The sequence below is a fragment of the Hemicordylus capensis genome, chromosome 2 (genome assembly GCF_027244095.1).
Source record: "Hemicordylus capensis ecotype Gifberg chromosome 2, rHemCap1.1.pri, whole genome shotgun sequence".
NCBI lineage: Eukaryota > Metazoa > Chordata > Lepidosauria > Squamata > Cordylidae > Hemicordylus > Hemicordylus capensis.
The window spans coordinates 93,445,000-93,458,277 of NC_069658.1; positions in this window are offsets into that span (position 1 = coordinate 93,445,000).

Below are 13,278 nucleotides of genomic sequence, written 5' to 3' on the forward strand. Positions count from 1 at the left end.
GGAATCAAAGCAAATAAAACCGAATGTGGGGTGATGGGGGGTAGATTTGGACACAAAACAAATCAGGGGTGATTTCTTTGGGGCACAAATCGAATAAAAAAAATTGATTTGTGCACATCCCTAATTTAAATAGTACTTCAAAATAGTATTTAAACCACACTTATATTAAGTCTTCACAATAGAACAATGGCACCCTGGGAAGGAGGGCATGTGTGCGCATGTTCTTTCTCTACATGATTCTGAAGGGCCAATGGCCCTTATTGTTCCTTTTTGTAAACAGCCACCTATTAGAATTTTAAGGAGCAGTACTGTCTACTGCATCATCATCATTGAATATTACAATCTAAAACAGAACTTCAGCATTTTTGAAAAATTTACTCTGCTTCCTTTTTTTGACTCATTGAAAGCTGCCGCAGAATGTTAACATTACAGAATATGTCCTATAGCCACTTGCTATATCGTAACTCCCCAAACAACAAAGTCCTGGCTAAATCCATGTAATACGAGTCCCAAGTATGAAGTTCTTTGGGAGCAGACAAGTTATTAGCTTTGCATATATTTTAAACTAATTAGGTTGTCTCCAAACTTAGCTTCAAATATGAATGTCGTCTAGGAAATGTTAGTTTTAAATTAGCTGTCAATCCTGTCTAACATTTAATTTAGCTGAACACAAACCTCATGGAATTGAGCACAAAGGTAATGTGAATTTTTGTTTCAGTCAGCAATCAGTATAAATGCCAGATATACCAAGGTTGCTAAATTAAATGTGTGCTTAAAGAAAATGCTATTTTACATCAATAATGTTTTGATGCATTAAAATATGGGCACAATCCCAAGATTGCAAAGGAAAGGTACAAATTGGAAAATCTAAGATTTGATGAATATCCATGCTGATGGACTATTCAGTCCACTAAATACATGCAAATAATGGAATATGGAATTTCTAGATAGAAGATGTTAACTATATAATCAAATTTGCTTGAAAAGACAAAATTATCAATTATCAATTATCCAATAGGCTATTTCCAGACACTAAGCTTGTTGTGCACCACCCAGAACCTTTGGATGGGGTGGTCTATAAACATAATGAATGAGTGAGTGAGTGAGCAAGAAAGCAAACAAGCTAGAGAGGGGACATTAATTATCCAAGATCTAGATCTCACATTCAAGTACATGTTTCTGGACTACCATTCCCTCTTAATGTAAACAGTGGACATAAGGACACAAGAACAGCCCTGCTGGATCAGCCATGAGGCCCATCTAGTCCAGCATCCTGTTTCACACAGTGACCCACCAGATGCCACTGGAATCGTACAGGCAGGAGTTGAGGGCATGCCCTCCCTCCTGCTGTTACTCCCCTACAACTGGTACTCAGAAGCATCCTGCCTTTGAGGCTGGAGGTGGCCCTCCGACTAGCAGCCGTTGATAGACCTCTCCTCCATGAAGTTATCCAACCCCCTCTTAAAGCCATCCAGGTTGTTGGCTGTCACCACATCTTATAGCAGAGAATTCCACAAGTTGATTATGCGTTGTATGGGGAAAGAACCTTTGTTTACTGGTTCTAAATTTCCTGGCAATCAATTTCATGGGATGACCCCTGCTTCTAGTGTTATGGGAGAAGGAGAAGAATTTCTCTCTATCCACTTTCTCCACACCATGCATGATTTTATAGACCTCTATCATGTCTTCCCGGAGTTGTCTTTTTTCTAAACTAAATAGCCCCAGGTGTTGTAGCCTTGTCTCATAAGAAAAGTGCTCTAGGCCCCTGATCATCTTGGTTGCCCTCTTCTGTACCTTTTCCAGTTCTACAATGTCCTTCTTTAGATGTGGTGACCAGAATTGTACGTAGTACTCCAGGTGTGGCCACACCATAGTTTTGTATAAGGGCATTATAATATTACCCATTTTATTTTCAATCCTCTTCCAAATGATCCATAACATGGAATTGGCCTTTTTCAAAGCTGCTGCACATTGAGTTGACACTTTCAATGAGCTGTCCACCATGACCCCAAGATCCGCCTCCTGGTCAGTCACCGACAGCTGAGATCCCATCAGTGTATACTTGAATGGGGGCGGGGGTTGTCCCAGTGTTCATCACTTTACACTTCCCAACCTTGAACCACATTTGCCACTTTGTCGCTCACTCCCCCCGTTTGGAGAGATCCTTTTGGAGCTCCTCACAATCTGTTTTGGATTTCAGTACCTGAAAGAGTTTGGTATCATCTGCAAATGTGGCCACCTCGCTGCTTACCCCTACTTCTAGATCTTTTATGAATCAATTTAAAAGCACCGGTCCCAGAACAGATCCCTGGGGGACCCCACTTCTTACTTCCCTCCATTGTGAAAACTCTCCATTTATACCTACCTACCTATACCCAGTGCTTGTATGTGCCAGAAAGCAACTGAGTCCTGTACTCTTTAACTGGCAAACTTTATGCTAGACACATGTATCAGAAGCTCCTTGATTGGTTTGGCAAAGAAAGTGTACTGGAAGATGAGCAAGTGGGTTTTAGAGCTGGACGGCCTACCTTAGACCAGGGTGTGGTGTCACTTAATAAATAAGTACAAGAATGACCTGAGGGGTGCACTGTGTGCCACCTTTGTCGACTTTAAGTCAGCCTTTGATCATATTTCTCGTGATAAATTATGGGGGAATTTATCAAACTCTTCAATTGACTGAAGGTTACTTCTGTTAATAAAAAACCTTTATAGGTGCTCTCATTTAATTGTGAGTTGCAACCCGCAGAGACATCTAACAAGCCCCATTAGTGCGGGGGGGGGGCGTCCAGCAGGGTTGTATATTAGCTCTGTTATTGTTTAATTATTACATTAATGAAATGGTAGATAGACTCTCTTACTTGGAATTTCACCCACCAAAATTGGGCAATAGAAATCTAACCATTCTTCTTTATGCTGATGATGCTGTGCTTTTGTCATGGTCTTTGGTGGAGGCTGACTACAGTCATGAAAATTTGCTTTCCATTAATTATCAGAAGACAAAGGTCGTAATGTTCACCAGTAAACCCATTATGCATAAATTGTAAATTAATGGGGTTAGTGTAGTGCAGACCACACAATATAAATACTTAGGGGTCATCTTTCAGGTGACAGGTAGTTGGAAAGAGCAAACAATTCCACCGCAACAAATGCTCAGAGATTAGCTACCACAATTTTGAGATTCCTTTTTTCTTCAGGGGGTAGATATGTCCCAGATGCCATTAAGGTTTTTCAGTCCAAGGTAATTTCACAGCTTCTTTATGACTCTCAGATTTGTATATATAGTGATTTTTGTCCACTTGAGAGAGTCCAGTCCAAATTTTTAGGGCTATTTTTTTCAACCCAAGCCACCTGTTACCATCTGGGATGGGAGGCGGTGACCTCCTTCCAGCTCCGCTCGCTCCTCCCAAGTGACTGGATGGACCTCTCTGCTTCCTCCATGTGGAGGAAGGCCAGAAATGGCCTGCTCAGCTGAGAGGTGAGAGGCAGTCCATTCATTTGGGAGGAGGGAGCGGAGTTGGAAGAAGGTCACCGCCTCCCATCCCAGATGGTAACAGGTGGAACTCTCCCCTCCTGGGCCCCCCACCCTTCCTGCAACTAATCAGAATTATTTGGGTCTCTAGAAATGAAATATATCTGAAATGTAAATCGTGGTAAAAGGAACAATGCATGAGCACATGGCCGACTGTCTCAATATCCCCATTCTCATAGGGCCATAGTCTCTGCAGATAGGGACCTCTCTTGAACCTAGCCTTCAACACCACAGAGAGCAGCATTTCCAGCAGAGGCAATGTTAAAGCTTTTCTGTGTGTTTGATCTGTCAAACTATACAAATATTTAGCTGCTTTTTGCAAAGGTGTAACAACTCCAAAGCTCAAGGAGCTTGATGCTCAACTATGTTAGCAACCGCCGCAACCACACCCCATCCCATCCTCCCACCGGATAAAGATCTTGGTAAAGAACTCACCCCTTTTGCCCCCCACCCTGCAGCTAGTGCCACTGCTGTGCAGCAGCATTGCAAAAGGGGGGGCATTCTCCTCTCTCACACACATACCCATTGTGATGGGGCATACCACCAAAGTGACCTGGGTGCACTTCCCAAATGACCTGGGTGCACCACTGGTTATGGATATATCTCCCTGAAAAATATGTGCTTGTACTATTTCCTCCTAGATTTTCTATTTGATTATTTTACCTTCAAAGCAGATGCAAGGGCTGTTAATTTGGAGACAAAGCAGAAGCTGAGCTCTAATTGGCCTAAGGCACTACTACAAGCCACCTGCTTGAGAAGTCAGCCTCCATTGGCCCCTCTTCAACACCCCCTGCCTTGATTTGCATTGCTGCCACCTCCTGTATCTGTTGCCTGCTGCCCACTTCCCATGGGCTCCAGCAGTGAGTGGGTAAATTGGTTGTTCCCTCTCGCGCATGAGAAAAAGCAATCCATCTGCCCTCTTGCTGGCAAGAGCAGACTGGGAATAGTGACAGGCACAGGGGTGCCCTGCTGCTGTGCACCCATTCCATTCCCAGTAGGCTTTTGCAAGTAAGAGGACAGATGTTGCTCTTCCCTCCTTGCACATGAAAGAAAACTGATCCATCCACTCGCTGGCAGGAGCCCCCACAAAATGACAGGTGGTCAGTGGAGGGAGGAGGCAGGGAATACGGCAGGGGTGGTGGCAGCTGCTATAGTGGCAAAAAAAAGGTGGTGGTGAGGCAGGGCTGGGACAGAGGGGTCAGCACCAGACCCCCCAAATGATAATGGAGGGGATTGAGGTGCTTGGCAAGGTAGTGGAGGGGGCCATCATATGGTCCAGAACATGGGCCGTTACCAGGCATCCTACGCCATTGGGGGAAAGTAGTTAGTTTGGGGACTGCCAGAGGAGGCTGCTAAACTCTCCCCCCGCAAGCCATTTTCTTGATTTAACCCCCACCCCAGGCTACTATTAACTCTATGGAATGAAAAGATAGGCACAGTTGCTGTACCATCTCTCACCCATGCACATCCACACCCACACCCCACTACCTGCAAGGAGTAATAGCAATTGTAGGAGAATCCAGATTGGGAAAATGGCCTTTATAGTTCCTCTGGTGCTTTGTGAACTTTGGTGAGTGTTGTGAAAGGAAGATAAGGCACAATTTTTAAGCACTGTATGAATTCCATAGGCAGGTAATGCAAACACCAGTTCTAGCACACGTATGTGTCAAAATGGCTGAAGGCATTGGCTCCCATGATGAGGAAAATTACTCTAAGTATTCCCACTTAAATTAAAAGGATGTTAGGCAATGCCTGACTTGTATTTTTAATGTCAGTGGGCTTCTTTGAGAAATTTCCTTCATCATGTTAGCCAGTGACTTTCAATATGGTTACCACAATAAAAGAAGGTGAAGCAAAAGGTGAAATAGAGGCATCCATGCCTTCTAGTTACTACCATTTGCTTTGTAACATATCAGCAACTGGAAGGAAAAAAGTCCTTTGCCTAGGGGTATAAGAGCCATTGTACAAAAATAACTTTGAAGATTATCAGATAACACTGAGCTTTAGTTAAAATCCATAGAGGGGGGAAATAAGCATTGCCATTGGTCAGATTGCTTAGCAACATGACATTTTACATTTTATGCTCTCTGTGTGAGCTTCCATTGGGGCAGGGAGGTGCTGTAGCTTCTGTGGTTACAAAGATAATATGCCAACCAAGAAACAATCGTATAGTAAGTCAATGCAACAGTCTCACTGATTCTGCAGAGAACCTGAAACAACCACCGCAAAAGATATGTGCTAACTGTCCCTCCCATTGATTTTAATAGCCTACTTTCTGATCATTTTAAAATGAAACATTGTTAACTATTTCATTGAAGACCAAAGCATCAAAAATGAAGGAGGTAATGCATTCTTAAATTTGTAGTGGTGTTCCCAGAAAACATGGGGTGCGAGGCATAGAAGGGGCAAAAGTGCCTTTATGGGTGGGTGAGCTGTGTTTGGACTTCTGAGAAAGAAATGGAGAGCACCTGGGGGCAAAAACTACTTGTCTGAGGGGATGCTGGCCCCCCTGCCCTCCCGCCAGAGCCGACCTTCCATATTTGATGGAATGAGATGGCAATAATGTATTAGCCATATACATTGTGAATTGTTCTCAGAATGTCATGTATTTTGCGAAACATATAAAGAAAAACAGTTATCTGCATGCTTCATTTATTTAATGTCCAACATGCTACACAGTTTAATAAAGATGGTTCAGAACTGTTCACGCTGTTGCAGGTGCCTAAAAAAAATACTCCCACAGCGATGAGCAACAGGGTCATTCTACTACTACTTACTCTTGCACAGTCACAGGTCGCAATGCTACTTGCCATGGGAATAGTGCAAGTAGAGCTGTGAAATGCAATTGTGCAAGGGTAAGTAAGAGCAGAACAGTCTTGTTATGCAGGACTGCAAGTGGTTTTTTTTAGGCAGTAGTGTGGGTGTTTTAGCCAATGTATTTAGTAGATTATTAAGGCATCCTTAATGTAGAAGCCATTACCAGTGGATCAAATTCAAAAGAAACAATAAAACACCACAAAAATGTGCTACACAACATGATGGAATGCCCTGGGCAAATTAAAAATAACCTTTGCCTTGACACCAGGTGAGTTTCTCAGGGGAGGGCATTCCAAATACAGCATGCCATTGTCATAACAGTCCTCTCTCCAGACATCTCCTGCCCATCTTCAGATGGTGTGTGAGGCCTTGAAGGAAGATCTTTCATGATAACTGTAACTATATACTGTTTATATACTTCTAGAAGAATAAAACACAATTTTAACAAACATTTATTATGCAGTATATTTAATACCTGGGGCAGATGGCAAAAAGGCTCACACTCACACAATTTCTTAAATTGTCTGACATCTTTCCTCTTCTCCTCTAGAGAACAGATTAACAGCCACCACTGGGGGAAAAAAAACCCATATTCTAGGTCTACAAAGATCTGTTATCTCATGGTAAAAACAAACATTTTGAGAAGTTTGCATTAGGGATGTGTGAACCGGTTTGGATCTGAACTGGTTCTGGTTCGGCGGTTTGATCCGAACCGAACCGAACCCCCCCCCCGGTTTGGTTCGAATTCGAACCAAACCACGGGTGGTTTGTTTTGAACCGGTTTGGACCAGTTAGGACCAGTTTGGACACCTGAAAATTGGTAGGATGGTATCTGGCACCCTGGGGTATGTGTCATCCAAACCCCAAAGCAATCGGACTCGTACGATTTTTTAATGCATTTTTGAAAATTATTTTTATTTTTTTCTCATAGGATATAATGGGACTCGAACCAGGCCATTATTACTTATTGTGTAGCACCCATGGGTGCCAACAAACATGCAAACCCTGAAGCAATCAGACACCCCTATGATTTTTTTATGAATGAAATATTTTTAATTATTTTTCTCATAGAGTATAATGGGACCCAAACCAGTCAATATCCTCTATTGTGTAGCACCTAGGGGCACAAAAGCAGGGTGGGTGGTAGACAGGCAGGGGTGCCTACCACCCCAAAAATCCCAAGGTAATTGGACACTCCTCTGATTATTGGTGAATTGTTAAAGTATTTTTGAATACCTCATAGAGAATAATGAGGATTGCAGAAAATGTATAGCTTCACGTCGGGGGGAAAGGGATGTTGTAGAGTGCAGTGTGGTGGCTGGTAGTTCCTAGGGTGGGCAAGGAAGCTACCTGAATTATTTTAAAGGAATTGGGCAAAGGGGTGATTTTTGGTTAATTGTTGAAGTTTATGTGTCTTTAAGGTTTCCCCCCATTAGATATAATGAAGGGTGTATCGCTTCATGTCGGGGGGAAAGGGGTGGCCTAGAGCGGTGTAGGGTTGGTGATAGTGCCGGTTATGGGCAGGGAAGCTACCTGAATTTTTTCAAAGGATTTGGGCAGAGGGCTGATTTTTGGTTAATTGTTGAAGTTTATGCATCTTTAAGGTTTTTCCCCATAGAGAAGCATTGAGGTGTCAGCAGCCCCATAAGTGCACTTGGGGGGTGCTGGGGTGGCCCAGAGCGAGTGGTGGTGTAGTGCACATAGGGTGCAAACCACCCCCATGGGTTTCTAACCCATGGGGTACAGGGTTCTCTTGTTTCTGAGGTATTGAGTGTGGATTCTATGATAGCAAATGAGATTTTCAATGAGACACCATGAATCCACTCTAATATGCTATCATAGAATCCACACTCAATACCTCAGAAACAAGAGAACCCTGTACCCCAAGGGTTAGAAACCCATGAGGGTGGTTGGCACCCTATGTGCACTACACCACCACTCGCTCTCAGACACCCCAGCACCCCCCAAGTGCACTTATGGGGCTGCTGAAAGCTCCATGTATACCTTATGAGGGAAAACCTTAAAGACGTGTAAACTTCAACAATTAACCAAAAATCAGCCTTCTGCCCAAATCCTTTGAAAAAATTCAGGTAGCTTCCCTGCTCATAACCGGCACTACCACCAACCCCACACCGCTCTAGGCCACCCCTTTCCCCCCAACGTGAAGCGATACACCCTTCATTATATCTAATGGGGGAAAACCTTAAAGACACATAAACTTCAACAATTAACCAAAAATCACCCCTTTGCCAATTCCTTTTAAATAATTCAGGGAGCTTCCTTGCCCACCCTAGGAACTACCAGCCACCACACTGCGCTCTACGACACCCCTTTCCCCCCGACGTGAAACTATACATTTGCTGCAATCCTCATTATTCTCTATGAGGAATTCAAAAATACTTTAACAATTCACCAATAATCAGAGGAGTGTCCAATTGCCTTGGGATTTTTGGGGTGGTAGGCACCCCTGCCTGTCTACCAACCACCCCACTTTTGTGCCCCTAGGTCCTCCACAATAGGGGATATGGACTGGTTCGGGTCCCATTATACTCTATGAGAAAAACAATTAAAAATATTTCAAATATTCATTAAAAAATCATAGGGGTGTCTGATTGCTTCAGGGTTTGCATGTTTGTTGGCACCCATGGGTGCTCCACAATAAGGAATAATGGTCTGGTTTGAATCCCATTATATCCTATGAGAAAAAATAAAAATAATTTTCAAAAATTCATAAAAAAATCATACGAGTGTCCGATTGCTTTGGGGTTTGGGTGACAGGTACCCCTGGGTGCCAGCTACCATCCTAGCTACTTTTTTAGATCTGAACCAGTTCAGTTCAGATCCGAATAGGTTAGGATCCGAACCAAACCAGGGGGTGGTTCGGACAAAACCAAAACCGAACCACCCCCTCCCGGTTCGGACCCGGTTCGGACCTGAACCGATCCGGGCGAACCAGTTTTATGCACATCCCTAGCTTGCATGCAGTATTTCTGTGCTTGTGCTTCATATTGTAAATAGCAACCATGGAGATGCTTCATCCAGATCAGGTCCGCATTGTGGGTGTAGGAGTTAACTCTCTGGCATCACTCAGTGAAGAATCACTCCAAAGGCAGAGGACAGTGGTAGATAGGGGGAGGAAGGTGACGGGGCAGGTACATTGGAGCATCTAGAAGCCCTGCTGCATCCCAACACTCTGCCACCCTTGCGCAGTCAACTGCATGTTTGGTCTTATTACTCTTGCTCTCATCCCAAAGGGCATCATATTATGAACTCAACCATCTTTTGGCACCTTTCCTGACCCAGGAGCTGCCTGATTTAGGATGAGTTTGGATATTACGACACTATATTGAATCTCTTCTGATTCATTTGATTCTTAAATCTCATTATTCTTTTAATAGATACATACATATCTATAACTAATAACAATTTAGATACCATTTTGAGAAGCTTGGCAATACATTGCAAAGACTGGCACCATGTCTGACATTGCTGTTAGCTTGTCAAATGGTTGGTTTCCCCCCTCCTCTCACTTTGATTAGCAACTGGAATAAATAATGTTGGCTTCTACTTTTATTATTATTATTATTTATACAGTGCCATTAATGCACAGAAAACTTCTCAGAATGATATAAGCAAAATACAGGTTCCTGCCCCAAACATCTTGCAAACCCCTGCTAACTGGGCAAAGAGGCACCTTTTACCATGGTGATTCTCTTTATTTAGCAGGGGGAGAGTAAATGGCCCTATCCATCCCCAGCACAGTACTTCCAGTGACTGTTGCTGGTGTGTGTCTTATGTTTCTTTTTAGAATGTGAGCCCTTTGGGGGCAGGGAGCCATCTTATTTATTATTTGTTATTTCTCTTTGTAAACCGTCCTGAGCCATTTTTGGAAGGGCGGTATAGAAATCGAATTATTATTATTATTTCTTGTTTACACAGTCAGACAGGTGTTATTGACTGGTTTGTTTTATCCAGACATCGAGTCCTTCCCAAGGACCTGGGATGCCAGAATTTTATTGTCAATGGTTATAAATATCGTCGCAGAATATAGGCTGTTCCCAGTAAAGCTTCCTTTTGTAATTGGCTGATGGTGATTTCTGTGGATGATGATGATGATGATGATGATGATGATGATGATGATGATGATGATGATTCTACATTTAGACCCAGGGAGGTGTCAACAAGGGAGGGGAGCCAAGGGTGACAGGTATGATTATGTGCAAGAAGCATCCATTTCATGTGTCAGGAGCTATGCCTGTCAGGAGCATGAAGGGCTTTGTGGCAGTTTCACAACTCAAGCTTCTCAGATGGCAACAAGTATGGCTGGACTGAAGGTGGTTTAATGATGCTGGTACCAAAGAAATGGTAGCATGAGTCCGGAAAAGAAAGAAGGCATGAGCCACCACCTTGATAAGCTAAGGCAAAAGAGAGCAGTGGAGGGAGAAACCATCAAGAGGAAGTAGGAGAGGCCAGCAATGCTGCCACTTCATCAGCAAGCCTCATCAGGAAGCAAAGTGGCAGTGTAGTCAGCATGATTAAAACATCTTCCCTTCAGAGGGCATAAGGCAGCTTCCTGTGCCTGTGTGTAAGATATTCATTTAGTCTGTTATGTGGCACATGTCTTGCATAGCTCAGCAGAAATGGACTGTGTTGCAGTGAGTCTCTTCCTTATTAGATGCAGACAAACACAGAGTGCCAGAGCTGCTAAGCCCTGGGACTACACCTCCTGTGGCCTCAAACCCTAATCTGCAGGTACATAATTTTGGACCCTGGACCTAATAAGCTTATGCCCACCACCACCACCCCTGCAAAATAAACATCCTTTCCATTTGTATACATTTTACCACAAGCCCACAGGTATGGGTCAGATTGTATTTGGTGGGGGATGGGAAGGACTACACAACCCTCAAAGGATCCACACATCTTCTTCATCATTCACCACAAACCCACAGGTCTGGGTCACATCTATATCCCCCCAACCCCCCCCCCCACACACACACGACTATGTATGCCCAAAGGATTCATATAGCTTATTGACCATATTCAAACTAACTGGGATGCAACACTTGTCCCTTGCTCCACAGTTCAAACACAAAACCAACTTGGACATATTGTGCATTAGTAAGGGGGAGGGGAATTAAAACCACAACACATGCCCTTGCTTCACAGTTCTCATGCGGACCTTTTGGATCACAAGCCAACTTGAGCATAGTGCATTTGGGGGGGGAAATGTTGATTTATTCAGAAGTAACAGTTCTACTTTTATTAGATGTGAAGTACTCCATGGATAGAGATAACTCTTTCTGGCAGCTTTACCGCAGCTTTACTGCAGTAGGGGACAATTTATTATTGATTGATTGATTGTTTGTTTGTTTGTTTGTTTATTATCAATTTAATAATAATAATAATAATAATGGGATTGACCAATTTCCTTGAAATAAAAATACACAGTCCTGCCATCTTGGACTACATGTGTGCTCAGTTTCAGAACTCTAAGCCCAGCCATTCTGGAAATGTAAGAAGTTGGGCAAAGTGGGGGGGGGGGATGTTGCACTTTTTTATGAAGACAAAGGGCAGATTCCTTCACATGGGGTGGGATGATGGTCCAATGGGGGGCTTCAGTTCCAGAAGGTTGTGCAATTTTCTGCGATAAAACAAGCCACTTATAGGACTTATTTGACATTGTTTTTTAAAAATAAAAAAATCATTAAATTTCAATAGATTAACTGAACCACTTCAAAATCAATACACAACATCTTGCTAACCTGTCATATGCCTGAGCCCATTTTCAAAACTCTAGGCCAAGCCATTCTGTAAATATAATAGAGACTTTCTTTTCCCTTGGGAGAAATCATGGGGCCCTCTGGGAGAGTGGGCACATGGACATGGACCCCCATGTCCATAACTAATGGTGCCCCTGCTCAAAGCTCTATCACTTAACACAAGGGATAATGTTACAGGCCAGGCCTGATTTATATACTAAATATGCTCATTGGCTAGTATACAAAATAGGTCTGGCTCATTGTGTCACCAAGTGACCAAGTTCTTTTATATTAGTGACCATGTATGATCTGGGTGCATAGAAGAAAGGAGATCAAACCAATCCTCAAAGATTCAATGGGCTTTATTGAGTATAAAAGACTAACAACATAATCTAGCAAAGCAGAAAGCAGAACACTCTATCAATATCAGCAACAGTATTTAAACAGAACATCCTAACCACAACCAGTGTTCCTAACTACCATATGTGTGTGCAATTAAATCTTCCTAGAGCATAATACAATTCAGATACAGGCAGAAAAGTGGGGGGGGGAAGGCTGAGGGCTGACATGGTTTGGGGAGATTAGTAGAGGAAAAGGGGGGGAGGGGAAGGGAGCAGGGAAAGGGGAAGGGATGAGGGGATTTCAGGCTTGTAGGAGCAGCATATTTACCCAGGACCAGAGACTGGAGAACGGTGGATCTCGTCAGCTGAAGGAGTGAGGCGCTTGGCTGGAGACAGGAGTTCTTGCCGTTGCTTCAGATCATGGCTGAGAGCCGGAGCACCATGGCTGGAGAGTCTTGACTTCTCACTGTGCAGTAGTAGTCACAGATAGCTCCTGTCCATGGGCAGAGTTCCTGCTTTTTAGCCCCATGGCTTAGCAGCAAACTCTGGCATAGCGTGTCAGCAGATCTTGTTGTAGGCACCAGATTGCTTGTAGGTGACAGTTCCTGTCCATGGGCAGAGTTCCTGCTTAGCCCATGGCAGCAAACTCTGGCATTGCTGTGAGCAAATCTTGCTGTAGGCACAAGATAGCTAAACTGCCATGTCCAGAGACTCCTTCTTATAGTGGTTCCATCCTTTGATGTCCATTTGAGTCTTCTGGATCACAAAAGGCATTTATTCCTGCTATCCTCTGAATATTGTCTTTTAATTACCAAAATTAGCTCAGGAT